The sequence below is a fragment of the Panthera onca genome, chromosome B4 (assembly GCF_046562875.1).
Source record: "Panthera onca isolate mPanOnc1 chromosome B4, mPanOnc1 haplotype 2, whole genome shotgun sequence".
NCBI classification, from domain to species: Eukaryota; Metazoa; Chordata; class Mammalia; order Carnivora; family Felidae; genus Panthera; species Panthera onca.
Genome location: NC_138345.1, coordinates 21,677,587 through 21,693,683, shown reverse-complemented (window position 1 = coordinate 21,693,683; position 16,097 = coordinate 21,677,587). Strand labels below are relative to the sequence as shown.

General features: G+C 46.0%; 1 long non-coding RNA gene across 1 annotated transcript in view; it reads right to left on the bottom strand.

The window, feature by feature from the left end:
* LOC132695018 (uncharacterized) overlaps positions 1 to 14,931 on the bottom strand; it is a 53,722-nt gene extending 38,791 nt beyond the window's left edge. Inside the window, exon 1 of the long non-coding RNA XR_009617627.3 lies at positions 14,683 to 14,931. This is a non-coding gene — a long non-coding RNA (uncharacterized LOC132695018). The remainder of the gene's footprint in view (positions 1 to 14,682) is intronic.
* Between the last annotated feature and the right edge of the window lie 1,166 nt (positions 14,932 to 16,097).

Sequence of the window (16,097 nt, the reverse complement as noted above, 5' to 3'; positions counted from 1 at the left end):
GCCGAGAGTGAGAATGGACAGATTCCCTTGGTCCTAAAGAGTTTATTCTCTTGGAGCAAAATTGGGAGCTAAGTGTTTGCTTTTTAAACACCCTTAATGGGCAAACAGTATGTCAGCAAAGCAACTCAGTAGCATCACCCTTAGGGGGAGCTACTGCGCCTCTCGCTCGCGGGGGTGACCTCCCTCCCTCACGACCGGGCGGGCCCCAGGGCTCCACACAGCTCGCAGCCACTGCTTTCCTTTCGACCCCAAGTCCTCAGAATTGTAAACACTGTCCTCTCTCCTGAATGTTTTCCCTTTGCTAAAAACTAGAGTCATAGTAAGGTGACAGTCCTGCGGAGCGGAATAGTCCAGCTAAATTAACACCAGGTGGAAGGTGCATATTGTCTTTGCTCCAAAAAAGCAGAGAAAAACGTTCACCGCCATTTGCATTCACTGATACTTCCGGTAACTTCTTGATAGCCTTTTGGCAATTCATGAATAAAAGTTGCAGGGCGGGGGAGACAGGTAATGTTCGTGAGCACCTAAGATCTTTAAAATGGAACCCACAGCACAGAAGCTAACTGGCATTATTTCTGCCAAGCTGTGAGAGCCCGGGGGGGACAGAGCTTTTCCTGTTCTGGGTCCCCGGTGCGTGGCTCGGATTAATACCTCAATAAGCGTATGCCGAGTGGAGTTCAATTTTGCCAGAAGGTTTGCAAACCAACCCAGAGTAGATGTGACCGAGAAAACAATGACGTGAGAGATACAAACGGTAGGACTGAAGTGGAGCCTGGAGAAGATTTACAACTGAAACGTTATCTCGAGAAGGGAGTGTCTAGGCAGAGCTCCCTCAGAGCCAACAACCACGACCGGTGTGGGGGGAAAAGAAAAAGTCCACAGCATTCCAGAAGTGAGAACTGCAAAAGACCATCCCGGTCCTCTTGAGTCAACCCTTGATCTTACAGGTGAGAAGAGAGAACGAGGTCCCCAGAGGGAAGCCACTTGCCAGAGTCTCTTAGCTGACTACAGGCAAAGGCGAGACCATGAACGATTTCATCCCGGGGTGAATTCCAACTCCATGTAACAGAGGCCACCTCACCCATCCAGGGCATGGAGGACAGGCCTGGCTTGTCAGCAGAGAGGCTTCTTGAAAAACCAAGCGCCAGCTCAGAGTTCACGTCGGAGTTTCACTGATCATTTCCGGGGCTAGGGCAAATGGCTCAGCGTCCAGTTAGAAATGCAACAAAATTGGGGCCCCTGGGTGGCTCCGTCGGTTGACCGTCCAACTGCATTCAGCTCAGGGTGTGATCTCAGGGTTCGTGCGCTCGAGCCCCGAATCGGGCTCACTGCTGTCAGCATGCACCCCGATTTGGATCCTCTGTCCCACTCTCTCTCTCCATTTCCCCCACTCATGCACTCTCAATCTCCCCCTCTCTCTCTCAAAAGTAAACATTTAAAAAAAAAAAAAAGGGGGCGCCTGGGTGGCGCAGTCGGTTAAGCGTCCGACTTCAGCCAGGTCACGATCTCGCGGTCCGTGAGTTCGAGCTCCGCGTCAGGCTCTGGGCTGATGGCTCGGAGCCTGGAGCTTGTTTCCGATTCTGTGTCTCCCTCTCTCTCTGCCCCTCCCCCGTTCATGCTCTGTCTCTCTCTGTCCCAAAAATAAATAAAAAAAAAAAAAAAAAAAAAAAAAGAAATACGATACAATAAAAAAAAAAATAACACTTTATCCGTTAGAAATAAGGAAACAGTGAGTCTCCCCCCATTCCCCTTGTGCCCTGACTCACCAAAGTCCATTGCAGGAGACCATGGCCAGAGCCCCCTACAGAGAAAGAAAAGGCCAAGAGAGAGCCTAGTTTCTCAAAACTCTTCCTTTAGGTCTTTTGAGGATTCTGGGCTCCAGAGTTTCTAAAAGACCTAGATTATTAGAAATGCTTTGATGGGGTAACGCAAGTTGAAATCAGAAGGCGTGTGAACGAGCAAGGAAGATATTGCCAGGTTCATCAAATCCCAGAGTGAGATTCATCAAAATCCCAGAGTGAAAAAGGGATGCCATTTAGCAAAAGCCAACCACCCTCTCAGCCTCGTCATGTGATTCCTCACATTCTCGTTCCAATGTATACTTTTTTGTAAATGCTTATTTATTTATTTATTGAGAGAGAGAGAGAGAATAGGAGCAGGGGAGGGGCAGAGAGAGAGAGAGAGAGAGAGAGAGAGAGAGAGAATCTCAAGCAGGCTCCATGCTGTCAGCACAGAGCCTGACGTGGGGCTTGAACTCACAAACTGTGAGACCATGACCTGAGCCACAATCCAGAGTTGGACACTCAACCGACTGAGCCACCCAGGTGCCCCCCGATGTATACTTTAAATATCTACAACAAACTCCTAAGCTGTACGATGAACAACAACCTGTCAGATGGTCATTTTTTAACAGACACTGAAGCAAATAAATGCATGGCTCCTGCTTCCATTCATACACTCAATCTATCATTCAATCCTGAATTGATGAGCCATTTATCAAGTGGTCAGTGTATCAGGCACTGCGATTCTAAGCTTTTAAGATAACAAACAATCCTTCCCTCCCGGACTTCCAATTCCAGACAGGGTGATAGAGAAGAAACCAAATTACGACTTTGCGATGAGAAAGTGCTTTAACAGCAGGATGATGGCAAGGTCAAGGGAGGACAGAGGAGTGAGGGAATCCTCTCTGATAATACGTGGGGATGTTCACTCAATTAGATTTCTGGGGCCGAAGACTCCCTGTTGACTCATTTCATAAACTAACAGTCATGCAATTTTCTCTCTAATGGTAAAACCTCCAACAACGTTAATTCCAAATTCGCCGGGTTGGTACTTAATAAACACTCGTAGAATTGAATTTTGTCTCTCCCTCCCTCCCTGACCTTCTACCTCTTTCAACCTAACAAGACCCTTGTTTAACTTGCTAGCTATAAGAAAATGCCCTTGCAAATTAGCAAGATCATACATTACAACCTGAAGTAAATAGATTTCCTTATATGGTCGGAAAGCTGGAAATACAGGTCAGCTGTTCTCCAGTTAACAGAAGAGTCTTCCAAGATGGTTACATACATTTTTAACGTTTTTTTTTTTTTTTTTTTTTTTTATTTATTTTGGGACAGAGAGAGACAGAGCATGAACGGGGGAGGGGCAGAGAGAGAGGGAGACACAGAATCGGAAACAGGCTCCAGGCTCCGAGCCATCAGCCCAGAGCCCGACGCGGGGCTCGAACTCACGGACCGCGAGATCGTGACCTGGCTGAAGTCGGACGCTTAACCGACTGCGCCACCCAGGCGCCCCAATTACATACATTTTTAAAATCTGTTGTTGAATCCTAGAACAGGGGGAATTTGGAGATGACATAGACCGACTTTCCTATTTTTGCACAAGTATACTGAGACCTATACTGATTGAATGAAATAGCCAAGCTCATAAAATTAGCATTAGAAGGTACCTGGCAACCTTTCATTATTGTTGTCACAGAACTCACAGTCACTGCCTTCCATTTACTCAGGTTTTAGAGCCGTCAACAAGAGCATTCTTGGGGATTCTTGGGGATTCTTGGGGATACTCCATATGGAAGTTACATTTAACTCGTCAGCCTACCAAGCTTTGACTCGTCACCAGCAAGGATCTGGTTCCAGCTCACCTCGGCCACAACCCTCTCCGTGCTCGGCCCCTAGTCCCAATCACTACCAACAAGGGCATCTCATCTAAAACCCCACTTTCAGACACCCCACCTACCTCCCACCGGCTCGCTCTCCCACACCCCAACTCCAGCAGTGTTTGACGATATTGGTACATCATTTCCATTGTTCGTTCCCCCTCTCACAGCCTCACTTTTCTTCACACTCGGCTCAAATTCCGTGATCGACATGGTAAGCGCCCCTTGCCAAACACCCCCAACACCATATTCATTACTCCTTCACTCATGACTACCTGAAAAACTCCATCCTTGACCACATCTGACTCTCTCTCTCTCCACTCCTCACCTGCACCTGTGCAACTAAGGAAGACACAGTCATGCCGACTGCTCTTTCTGCAAAATCACGACCACAAGCGACAGGCTGACCCTCAACACTGCCTGCCAGTTGTGCACTTTTAGCAAGCGTGCTGTCCTAAACAAATATTCCACACCTTCTGTCTTCTCAAACCTCCCAAACCCCTTACCCTCTGCAAGATCAGCTGAGTGCTTCTTATTTCAATGAGACAAAATACGATCCCTGTCCACAAATCTACTAACTTTTTGTAGCTGTAGCCATATTCCTTGTCTTCGCTTTTGAAACAATGAACTTGGTCCTTGTGCATTAGATCTCACCCCCTCTTTCCTACTCAACAATTTCAGTTCTGCAAATATCTCCTTTCTCCAGCGTTGTCAACTTTTCTTTCTCTACAGAATCTTCTCCATCAGCATTTACACATGCTTCCATCTTAAAATGTCTCTGTGGTCCCCACATTTCTGTCTAGGTACTATACCACTTCTCTGCTTTCATCAAAGTCACCCATGACCTCTAAATGATCAAATCCAGTCATCAGTTTTTATTCTTTCTTTTCATTATCAGCAGGATTTGACACATATAACCTCATTTCCTCCTTGAAATATTTCTTCTCTCGGTTTCTGGACAACACACCCTTGCTCTCCTTCTTCATCCTCGGCCCCTTAGTCTCAGCCTCTTTGAGGGATCCTCTTCTTGGCAACTTACAAATGCTACAATGTCCTAGGGCTTTCTTCTTGAACCTCTTCTCTACCTACCACTTTTTTTTAATGTTTATTTATTCTTGAGAGAGAGAGAGAGAGAGAGCAAAGAGAGAGAAAGGGAGGGGCAGAGAGAGGAGACACATAATCTGAAGCAGGGTTCAGGCTCTGAGCCATCAGCACAGAACCTGATGCGGGACTCAAACCCATGAGCCGTGAGATCATGACCTGAGCCGAAGTTGGATGCCCAAATGACTGAGCCACCCAGGTGTCCCACCCCTTTTTCTTTTTTTAATGTTTATTTATTTATTTTGAGAGAAAGAGAGCATGGGCAGGGGAGGGGCAGAGAGAGAGGGAGAGAGAAAATCCCAAGCAGGCTTCATGCTGTCAGCACAGAGCCCAACACAGGGCTCCGTCTCACAAATGGTGAGATCATGACCTGAGCTGAAATTAAGAGTCTCACGTTTAGCTGACTGACCCACCCAGATACCCCTCTACCTATCACTCCTGCGATGATCTCAGCCTGCTGGCTCTAAATACCATCTAAATGTTCATGGCTCATCGATTTATACATCTAGTCAAACTCTGAACCCAAGACATACCTATCTAACCTATATTTCCCTTTGGAAATTAACTTAAGCTTTCCAAACAGAACATTAGCCCTCCCCCCCCAAACAAGCCACGAATCCTCCTTCTCCTCCCCATCTTAGTAAATACCAACTTGGCTCATTTCGTTGTTTGGGCCAAGCCTTACAAATCGTTCTCAGTGTATTTTTTTCTGTCATTGCAGCTCACATCCAATCTATAAGTAGATCTTGGTGACTGTAGTTTCAATCCATTTCTAGAATTCTATCAGTCTCTATCACCCCCAGTTTATCCCCTGGACTATATAAAAGCAATCTCTTCACTGCTCTTTTTCTTCCACTCTTGCCTCCCTACAGTTTTTTTTTTTTTTTTTTTTTTTTTCTCCACAGAACAACCAGACTGAGACATTTCAAATGTAAGTCTAATAACTTATGTCATCCCAATGGTTAGATAAGTCCTTTCAATGACTTCTCAAAGTAAGTCTCAAAGTAAAGTGGAAACTTTCTTAGGTTTGTTTGTTTTTTTGTTTGTTTGTTTGTTTGAAGTAGGCCTCATGCCCAGCATGGAGCCCAACATGGGGCTTGAACTCACAACCTTGAGAGCAAGACCTGAGTTGAGATCAAGAGTCAGATGCCTGACCGACTAAGCCACCCAGGTGCCCCAAATTGGAAGTTGTTATGATTATTTCTAAACCCCAACATTATCTGGCCCCACCTCTCTGCCTTCATCACCGACATTGCCCTGGCTCTCTTCCTTCGATTCATCACCACCCACCTTGCTATACTTCCAATTCGCCAAGCATGCTCCTAATTCGGGGCCTCTCAATTATTTCTTTTCTGTTGCCTGGACACCCCTTCCCTCACATGGCCAACCCCCTGGTGGAATGTTATCTTTTCAGAGTATCTGCCCCTGACTTCCCATCATCTGCTGTGGGAACTGTCCCCAGATTGGTGATTTACACACATTACTATTATCCCTTATAATTCTGGAGATGAAATGAGCATGAAGGAGGGTGATAGACCATGCAACCCTGTGGTAGCCAGCCTCTGTGATGGCTGTCCATGAGCCTCGCCTCCTAGTACTAATACCCTTGTGTGGTCCCCTCCCACACTGAACCTGACTGACCTGTGTGACCAACAGAATATTGTGGAAACTACAGTGCATGATTTGGACACCAGCTTATAAAAAACATTGAGCTGATGCTTTGATGTGTTTGGGATCATCTCCAAGGGAAGCAAACTGCCATGCACTGAGGCCATGAAGCACCCGATGGAAAGGTCCGCACGGCAAGGAACTGAGGCCTCCTGCCAAAGGCCAGAACCAGCTTACCAGCCTGTGATGGAACCAACTCCGGACCTACTCACACTTTCAGATGGCTGAAGCCTCAGCCGACATCTTGACTGCCCACTTATAAGAGGCTCTGAGCCAGAACCACCAGGCTAAGGTGCTCTGAAATTCCTTACCCACAGAAACCATGTGAGCAAAGAGTATATTACTGTTTCAAGTCTAGGAGAGGTTTGTTGCATGGAAATAGCAATAATTTACTAATACACAGTGCTGTCTGAAAGAGCCTCCCCTACCAAACCCGAGCACTCTTAATCTCTCTCCTCTACCTTATTTTTTTCCATTGCATTTATCACCCTCTGACACAGTATGTATGTTTATTCCTCTATTTGTCTCCTTCCCCTTTCACCCTCTAGATTGTAAACTTCAAAAGAAAAAGAATTTTGTCTGTATTTTTCCCTGTTATAGTCTCAGTGCCTATAACTGTGCCTGGTACATAGTAGACACTAAAATAAACCGTATTACTCATTCTCTTTATCATCAACATATACTTATTATTGCTGACTCCTTAAGACAGCATATTATTACCCTGGTGATTTACTGTAATATTTATTTATTTAACAAATATTTACTGAATACCTATTCCATGCAATTATAATAATAGGTAAAAATCCAAATGCAGTATATGTATTGTTTCACTTGATTTTCAAAACAGCCACATGCCAGCTATTATCAAGAGTCTGATGTCGGAGGTACTAAGTTTGAGCTGCCTGTGAGACATCCAAATGGAAACCTCAAGTGGACAACTGGATTATAACTCTGGAAAACAAGGCAGAGGTCCAGGGTGTGGACATAATTGGGGCATTTAAACTCATGGGACTGAATAGTCTCCCTCAGGAAGAAGCATAGTTAGTTAGAGAAGAGAAAATGAATGATGGAGAATCGCGGAAGTACTGTAATAGCAACCCAGAGGAAGGGGAGGGACAAGCGAAGGAGACTGAGAAGCACCAGCCAGCAAGGTAGAAAGAAAACAAGGAACCTACAGTGTCTTGGAAGGTGAAATTATATACTTTAAGGAGAAAGAGATCGGCTTATCACATGCTGCTGGGAGGTAAAGTCAGATGAAGACACACAACAGGCCATTGGAATACAATGTGAAAGCCTTGCTAGTGAGTTGGTGGGGGAGAGGCATGGAAGCCAAATTGCAGAGGGGTGAAGGACAGGAAAAGGAGGGAATGACTAGAGACAACTCTTCTGAGAGGTGCAGAGGAATGTGGCAGTACCCGGAGGGATACGTGGGGTCAAGAGAGGCACTTTAAGATGGGAAAAACGACAGCATGTTTGTTTGCCGATAGTATTAATATATTAAACAAGAATCCAGACAGATATTGGAAGAGAGCCCTTGATTAGGTAGGAAGGAAAGGATCTACTACACCAGAGGGGGGCGTGAGATATGACTTGAGATAGAAACAACGTCAGTTCTTCCCCAGGACCAAGAGGACTACAAGGGATCAGATGGAAGGGGGAACGTGTGGAAAGAATCTTCTCTTTGCTTCCATTTCCTCAGTAAACTGCTATGTCATCCAGCTGAGAGGGAGAAGATGTTGAGAGTTTGAAGGGAAAGGAGGAAGTGTGGAAGATTTATCTAGAACAGCTGGAAAGGAAACAGACTACATAATTATGGTAGTCATGACCTATAGCTCTAGGACCTCACTTAAGATTCATGCCATGTATAAATGTCCCCAAAATTCATAGGTTGAAATCCCAGTGTCTGATGTGATAGTATTAGGATGTGGGGCTTTGGAGAAGTGCTTAGGAAATGGGGGTGGAGCCCTCACGGGCTTAGCAGTCTTATAAAAGAGACCCCAGAGAGCTCCTGGTCTCCTTCTACCATGTGAGGATACAGCCAGAAGGCACCAGGTAGGAGCCAGGGAGAGGGCTCTCACCAGAATGACCATGTTGGTGCCTTGATCTCAGACCCTCCAGCCTCTAGAACTGTAAAAAATAAATTTCTGTTGTTTATATGCCACCCCATCTGTGGTATTTTGTTTTAGCAGCTAGAATGGATTAAAACAGTCCATGAATTTAACAAGCATGTTTTTCTCAAGCCCTGTCCAGCTGCAATGGGTGAAGAGTTGAACTTTTCACCAGGGGGAACAATGCAATGGATGTTGTGTGCATGATGGCCCACGGATCCTCAGCCGGGCAGAGTGGGACAGAGCAAAAGTGGTATTGGAGGTCCCAACGGGGTTCAACCATTATTGGAGTTAGAATCCCAAAACATTGGGGTGCCTGGGTGGCTCATTCAGTTAAGCGTCTGACTTCAGCTCAGGTCATCACCTTGCGGTTTGTGGGTTCAAGAGTCCCACGTCAGGCTCTGGACTGACAGCTCAGGACTGGAGCCCTACTTTGGATTCTCTCTCTCTCTCTGCCCCTCCCCTGCTCACGTTCTGTCTCTCAAAAATAAACATTAAAAAAAAAAAAGAATCCCAGAGGAAATGAGTTAGACAGATACAAGATGATGGTTAGAGTGTGGGGCTGCTTACAATGGGAACTTTGGAATGTTATCACTGGTAACAAGAAGATCAAGACAATGAACAAGGGGAACGTGATGAGGAAGGGTAGGACCCAAGGCCATTCCATGAGGGGAGGTAACAAACTGGGAGATCAAGGAGTTAAAAGCACAGATATTTATGTCACAAGAATGATGACAGGACTGTCCTTAAAGGAGTTAGTGTGTCAGGAGCTAATGTCCTCAAGGAATGAGCAGGAATGACCCATGGTCTGCAACAAGGAGCGGCAGTAGGTGGCAATGTCTGTCTTTTTTTTTTTTTGATAATTTTTTTTTAAGTTTGTTTATTTTTGGGAGACAGAGAGAGAGAGAGAGAGAGAGTGAGGGAAGGGCAGAGAGAGGGGGATAGAGGATCTGAAGCCGGCTCTGTGCTGACAGTACAGAGCCCTGTGTGGGGCTCAAACTCAACAACTGCGAGATCATGACCCAAGCCGAAGTCAGATGGTTAACCAACAGACCCACCCAACCCCCCTGGCAATGTCTCTTGATAGGAGATTCGGGGCTGAAAGTATTAAGGCGGAGGGGAGGAGAAAGGCCTGGAAGTAGCAGTGTGGGGAAAAGGAGGATATCCTTCCACCCACTGTGTCCAAGGGGAGCCAGGGTGTAAGCAAGAAAAGCACGTCCTTTGAAAGATCTGCTGAGACAGCAGTGGCCTCAGGGAAGAGCTAGGTTTCATTCAGAGCAAGAAGATGAACGGGATGGTTTAGAGAAGAATTTGCAGAGATAGAGAAGTGAACAGAGTGCATTTTGAAGAGCACAGCTAGAGTGTCAGGGATTGGGGAGAGGTAGGTGATTGTGAAATCATGCCCCACAGGGTTGATGAGGTTAAAGCTGTCCACCAGCAAGACCATCACTGACCTGCCTTCTTCACGGGAATGTTAACCTTAACTTTTAAAAAAATTTTTTTTATGTTTACTTATTTTTGAGGGAGAGTGAGCGAGCGAGTGGGGGAGGGGCAGAGAGCAAGGGAGATGGAGAATTCCAAGCAGGCCTGCAAGGACAGTAGAGAGCCCCATGTGGGGCTTGAACTCACAACCTACAAGATCGTGACCTGAGCCCAAGTTGGACGCTTAACCGACTGAGCCACCCGGGTACCCTGAACCTTATCTTTTAGATGTGAACAGGAAGAGCTCTGGAGTTGCTACACCAGGTTGAGCTCAACCACTGACTCATACCTGCCACATGGACCACAGGTTGTCGGACAGCGACCTCTACCTCATTATAGTGTTACAATCTCTGCCCACGCAGGAGCACAAGCTTCTCTGACATAACATATGATATGAGTAGAGGCATGTTTTTTAAGTACACCTGTGCAACCTTATGCCCGCCTTCGTATGTGATGTCAAAACTCTCCTTTCTGAATATTCCTCCTAACCCAAAATGAAAGAAACCCAGTCACACCCACTCTAGGAGTCATGGCTTTGGAAGTTATTCCCCGTGACCTCCTTATCTTCTACAGATAAAGTTTCCTTTGTGTGACAACCCCACCTGGTGCAGTCTCTGTCTGTAACTCACCAGGGAGTGAACTCATGTTTAGTTCCGTTAGAGCTGGGACAAAAGAGGGCATGTTCAGAACTGAATGGAGATGAGAATCCAGGGGTCGAGGAAAGCCTGGACACCCTGAGTCATGTCCCTTTTGAGGGTGCTTGAAGTAGGAGCGCCTGGGTGGCTCAGTCGGTTAAGCCTCCAACTCTCGATTTCAGCTCAGGTCACGATCTCATGAGTTCATGAGTTCCAGCCCCGAGTCTGGCTCTGCGCAGACAGCATGGAGCCTGTTTGGGATTCTCTCTCTCCCTCTCTCTCTGTCCCTTCCCTGCTTGTGCATTTGGGCCTTAATGTACGTCCTCCTTGTAAAAAAAAGGCCAAGGAGTTAATGATTTCTTTGGAGTCTTCCAGCAGGATAGATAACATCTAGGTAGTGATTATGCAGGGTCTCCATAAACGTTCTCCAAGACCACTGACCGCAAACACCTTGACATCAAAACCTCCCCCCGGCTTCAGGTGTTGAGTGAGCTCTGAAGGACACCTGGCCCCTGTCCATGTTCGGATCAGTTCTTGGATGCCTGAGTGGACAGGCGCACCAGACCACAGTCACCAATAAAAACCCGAGACCCCAAGCAAAGATGAGATTCATGCTCCTTTTCCTTTCTGAGTCTCCTGGATGGTCCATCTGAATCTGTGATCTCTATACATCCTCAATAAACTCTGCTCTCACCTCCCGCTGGCTCACATTTGATCTCTATCCTGTGTAGAGCCAAGGACCTTCTTGGTGGGTCCCATAGGATCCTCTCTGGGTCCTCAGACCCAGGCTACGGCATCAGTTTTAGGAGCTATCATGATTCCACACCTTCTTTCTGTTCCCTTTTTCCTAAGTCAAGACTATTCCATACGGGAGCTGCTCCTTCAGCCCAAATCCTGGAGTGAAACATCAAAGCTCACCTTCAAAGATTGCATCATGTGAGTAAAAACTAGCCCTTTGTTGTAAACCACTGAAATCTGTTTTTTTTTTTTTAAGTTTTTTTCAATGTTTATTTTACTTGAGAGAGAGAGAGAGAGAGAAAGAGAATGAGGGAGGGGCAGAGAGGGAGACACAGAATCCGAAGCAGGCTCCAGGCTTTGAGCTGTCAGCACAGAGCCGGATGTGGGACTCGAACTCACAGACTTCGAGATCATGATCTGAGCCGAAATCGGAGGCTTAACCAGCTGAACCACCCAGGTGCCCCTGTAAGCCATAGAGGTTTCCAACCATCTGCCACTGCTGCATAATTTAGCCTCAGTGAATTAATACAGACACCTAGAGCAGGGTCTACAAACTGTAAAAACCAGAAAGTACATATTTTAGGTTCTGCAGGACCTACAGTCCGTCAGGGCCACTAAACTTTGCTGTTGCCGTGCAAAAGCGTTCATAGATTCTAGGTAAACAAATGAGCATGGCAATGTTCCAATAAAACTTTCTTTACAAAAACAAGTAGCAAAATAGGTTTCACCCTCAGGGACACGTGGATGCATACTCCTGAGAACGCGCTTTAAGTAATTTAACCAATGGCTAGAAGTTCTATAGGCAATTGCTTAAAATCACATTTGTTAATTTTACACAGCCAGTATTAGTTTTGTAAGTTTTGTATTAAAGACGATACAGAACATACTTTATTGCAATAGGTCTGTTGAAAAACAAAATTCAACTGCGTAAATCTGAAGACCTAATTGGTTCCATTAAATAATTCATGAATAGGGCAGCATCCCTTATATCAAATCAGAGGGGAGCCCCGAGAAGCTGTACAACATGGAAGGTTTGGGTGGCTCATCAGTTAAGTGACCGACTCTTGATTTCAGCTCAGGTCATGATCTCACAGTTCGTGAGTTCAAGCCCCATATTGGGTTCCATGCTGACAGTGCAGAGCCTGCTTGGGATTCTCTCTCTCTCCCTCTCTCTCTTCCCCTTAAACACACATGCTTGTGCTCTCTCTCTCTCTGCTCTCAAAACTAAATAAATAAACTTTTAAAAAAATGGAAGGTTTTTATAGGAAAGAGGGTCAGGCAAGAGAGTTATTAGCTAAAGACAAGAAAGAATTGTTTCCGGCAAGATCACTTCCCTTAGGAGGAAGGGCAGAGGGTCTTAGTATGCAAATAATCTCCTCTTCCTCTGGGGGACAGAGAAGGCCTACAGACAGAAACCTCTCTGGTGAGTATCAGAAAATTCCTGCCTGACCCGTTAAGACTTACATTTCTGGGATGGGTTGAAACTGCAATTAGGTTAAGCCTTAAGCCCTGGGTTACTGACTTAAGCCTTAACCTGAGTGATGCCATTTGGGGCCCTTTGTTTTTGCTTTTTAACACTCCCTAGAGCCCATTTATTTCGTAAGATTTAAAATGGATAAAAAAAAAGGCAAAGGATGGCAAATGTAATATTTCGGGATGGATAGGGGAAAAAAAAACCCAACTAGAAATTATCTCTCTGCTTGCACAAAGCCTTCAGAAGCAATTGGGAAGGCTCAAAAAGGAAATGAGAAGGAGAGAGAAACAGATGAATTAGGGATAAAAGGGGGAGAAATGAAAACATGAAGAAAAATAGCACAAAGGTGAGAGAAAATTGGATGAAGCTGGGATTCCTGTATTGGTTTTTCTTCCAGCACCAGAACCAGAAAGCATGCTTGTTCCTCTACTGCCCCCTTCAGTTCTTCCAGGGTCCTCGCTTGATTTTTTGCAATTGGCCACTAATGGGTTACGCCGTGGGGCGCCTGGGTGGCTCAGTGGGTTGAGCATCCGACTTTGGCTCAGGTCATGATCTCACAGCTTGTGAGTTCCAGCCCCGCGTCGGGCTCTGTGCTGACGGCTTGGAGCCTGGAGCCTGCTTTGGATTCTGTGCCTCCCCCTCTCTCTGCCCCTAACCCACTCGCATTCTGTCTCTGTCTCTCTCAAAAATAAATAAACATCCAAAAAAAAAAAAAAGAATTTAATGGGTTACACCCCCCCAGGATGCAACTCTTATGAGTGATTTTCCATTTTTTTTTTTATTTTAGCTCCATCTTGCTGAAGTCCACAGGGGTTCAAAAATGGCAGGATATATGTAAGTCATTTGAGTAAATGAGATTTTGGATGGGCAGGGTGTGGTAGGGGATGAGGACAAGACCAAAGACTGAGGATAAATAGGGGCCAAGGTTAACATGGGGAGGGGGAGAGATACTGAGCAGGAGTGAGGGTTCAGGGACGGAGGTAGTTTAGAGACTGAGCCTGATTCTACAAATTAAAGAACTGGGGTTGCATGTAGCTGGGCAATTCCACAAACGTGGCAAGGTAAATTGATAAAATATTAATTACGACTGGGATCTGGGGGTAGGAAATGCAAGGAAAATGATGGCATGACAGATAGTTCCAGGTAGATCTGGGATGGAAAATCAGAGCCTGCACTTTATCAGTCTGGTCGGGGAATCAGTGGGAATAAGATCATGGGCATATAATCTTGTCATAAATTAGCCACATCCATGCTATCATCGCATCATGGTCAACTGTCTAAGAGTCTGTCTACATTGCGAGCAACCTGAGGTAGAAACAAGTCTTTTTCCACCATTGTAAACCCACCACTCATGCAGTAGCTGTCCACAAGCTAGCACCCAATGAATTTGTGTTGAATTACATTATTTCCTTTCGATAATAAAGAATTTCCGGGGCACCTGGACGGCCCGGTCGGTAAAGCGACCGATTCTTGATTTCAGCTCAGGTCGTGATCTCACCATTGGTGCGACTGAGCCCCGTGTGGGGCTCTGCAATGAGAGCACGGAGCCTGCTTGGGATTCTCTCTCCCTCCCTCTCTGCCCCTCCCCTGCTCACCTGTGCGTGCACGCTCTCTCTTTCTCTCCAAATAAATAAAAAATCAACAAACGTTTTAAAAATTTCCTAATTTTTTTTATAGGAAATTGTCAGTTCATTGGAATGGGGAGGGAGAACGCTTTGTCCTGGGAATCTCTGAGAGTTTGCCACCATTTTCCATGTCTTCACCCTAAAGCTACCCTCCTCCCTGTCAATCGACTGTCGGCCGTCTACTATTTACCAGCGCGGGAGTCCAAAACAAATGGTAAAAGCTTCGCTCTCATCACCGCAGCCGTAATATACATTTGGTTTCATGCTGACTCCACGCTGGATTTCAGGGCTATGGCCACTCCGAGTCTCCCAGCTGATGTGCTTCCTGAGCACAGGAAGTGTCCATTGTCCCCCTGTGAGAAGTAAGGGAGATGATTCTTTTTCAGAAATACCAAATAAAAGCTGTGCTATCTAATTAATAGGTTTACAACCTATTGAAAATATGTGAGAACCCCCTTCCCCCCCACCACCACCACAATGAAGTCCCAAACCCTTAGACACTTCGCTTCCTATTTCTTCTTCCCCTCTCCGATTTGTGGCCTTATTTTTGCAGGCTTTGCAATAAGCAGGCACCAAAGAAGACAGAACACTGCAAGTCTCTGCCTCACCTCCGGAAATGTACACTTGTTCCAATCAGACTACTTTTTGCCTTACATGGGCGCAGGCGACATCCAGGTAAGGCTGTATGTAACCTCTGTAGCGTTCAGCCAATGAGGGACCAGGGGAGGGACTTACCTCTGTAGTGCCCAGCCAATGAGGGACCAGGGGAGGGACTTGCCCACTAGGAGATAAATGGTCTGCTGTAACTGCCCCCAGTGTGCCTGTCCATCAGACACCCACTCTTGCAAGAACATTGATTAAAGCCTCGCCTCGCTGTGCTCCAAGTCTCTGCATTCTTCCTTTGATTGGGTCAGTGGGCTTATTTCTCATAACCCCCCCCCCCCCATGGCATCTCTTCCTGGCAAGTCAGGCCCAGTCCAGGAGTGGATGACGGAGCAAGCACTTACTAGGTGCACATTATGACCTACAACATCTAAGCTATTCACATGGTGAGATGCTTTTGCTTCTAAAAACAACACTGTACACGGGGCACCTGGGTGGCTTGGTCGGTTAAGCGTCCGACTTCGGCTCAGGTCATGATCTCACGGTCCGTGAGTTCGAGCCCCGCGTCGGGCTCTGTGCTGACAGCTCAGAGCCTGGAGCCTGCTTCCGATTCTGTGTCTCCCTCTCTCTCTGACCCTCCCCCATTCATGCTCTGTCTCTCTCTGTCTCAAAAATAAATAAACGTTAAAAAAATAAAAAAAATAAAAAAAAAAAAAAACAACACTGTACATAATAGTAGAGGCTATGTTGTCAAGGTAAGAAAAATTGAACAGGGGCACCTGGTTGGCTCAGTCCATGGAGGGTGAGACTCTTGATCTTGGGGTTGTGGGTTCGTGCCCCACACTGAGTGTAGACACTACTGGAAAAATAAAATCTTAACAAAAATTAAACAAAACCTAGGATAATCAAATGGAACAGTTCACTACAAAAAACAGCCATGCCTGCTGTATTCCTAAGTTTTGCTTTTCTCTGATGATTGAGAATACTTCACTTGACTAACAC